This window comes from Frankliniella occidentalis, unplaced genomic scaffold (genome assembly GCF_000697945.3).
Source record: "Frankliniella occidentalis isolate FOCC.00 unplaced genomic scaffold, Focc_3.1 Scaffold629, whole genome shotgun sequence".
Classification (NCBI taxonomy): Eukaryota; Metazoa; Arthropoda; class Insecta; order Thysanoptera; family Thripidae; genus Frankliniella; species Frankliniella occidentalis.
Genome location: NW_026267744.1, coordinates 48,775 through 49,781, shown reverse-complemented (window position 1 = coordinate 49,781; position 1,007 = coordinate 48,775). Strand labels below are relative to the sequence as shown.

At 30.3% G+C, this 1,007-nt stretch overlaps 1 protein-coding gene across 1 annotated transcript in view; it reads right to left on the bottom strand.

Moving 5' to 3' along the window:
* LOC113206482 (rab11 family-interacting protein 4) overlaps positions 1-1,007 on the bottom strand; it is a gene marked incomplete at its 5' end in the record, with an annotated part of 53,029 nt that overhangs the window by 10,925 nt on the left and 41,097 nt on the right. Inside the window, 1 exon segment of the mRNA XM_052275455.1 lies at positions 1-1,007.

The window sequence follows — 1,007 nt, the reverse complement described above, 5'->3', positions numbered from 1 at the left end:
ATCAATTAATATGAATTAATTAAATGAAAAAGTGGGCAAAAAACAATTAATTGACTGTTTTGTTTTGTACTGGGTAGGGTTAAACCTAGAAGGTCAAACATCTTGGAAGTAAACCATCTTCATGGATACCAAATGGGAAATGAGATCTATTGCCAAAACTTCAGAAACTTACAGGGAAAAATAAACATTTGATAATAAATTACCTATTGTTAACCTGTTCTGAAATGTAATGCACAACAACTTTGAAAGGATGTGCCAATACGAACAGAGAAAAGACCTAGTCTAAGATATAGATATGAATTTTAGTCCATTTAGGACTCATTCTTGGTTCAGAATCTGTGTAATTAATTTAACAAAATATCACAAAAATGCACTAAAAATCTAGTAAAATTTTTGTAAAGTATTGCTAGACCTGCTTCTTAAAATTATATTTTCCTTCAACATAAGAACAAAAAAACAATTTAAAGTATAAAAAAACGATTTTAAAATTTAGATTTGTTTGAATAAATTAAATCTCATCTGCATTCAATATATGGGGACACTTTTTATGTATCACATAACACATTTCACAGCAGATAACAATGATTAAAATCCACAATTAATTTCTGTCAATGGTCACTAATTCATGGCAAATAAAACGTCATGGATTGATCACAGACGTCAGCATTTGCATCAGCTATTAGATACTAACAAATCTCATGCCAACCGTTAGAGGCAAATTTCATTAACAACTAACGCTGCTGTTTTTGCTAATTTTATCAGTTACTGAAACATGCAGCGCTAAGTAATTCCATTAATCAGTTAACTTAAAGACATCCATGAGCTAAACATTCAGCACCCAGTTGGGCCATGACATACAGTACTTTTCATATACTTGCATCCTGACTAGTTACTTTTACACTTATGTAAAAGAATAATTACAATTTTGAGAATTCCTTTAGAAAGAAATTAGAAAGACCATGACTTAGTTGGCATCTGTATACCACTAAACACTGAAAATAAACACT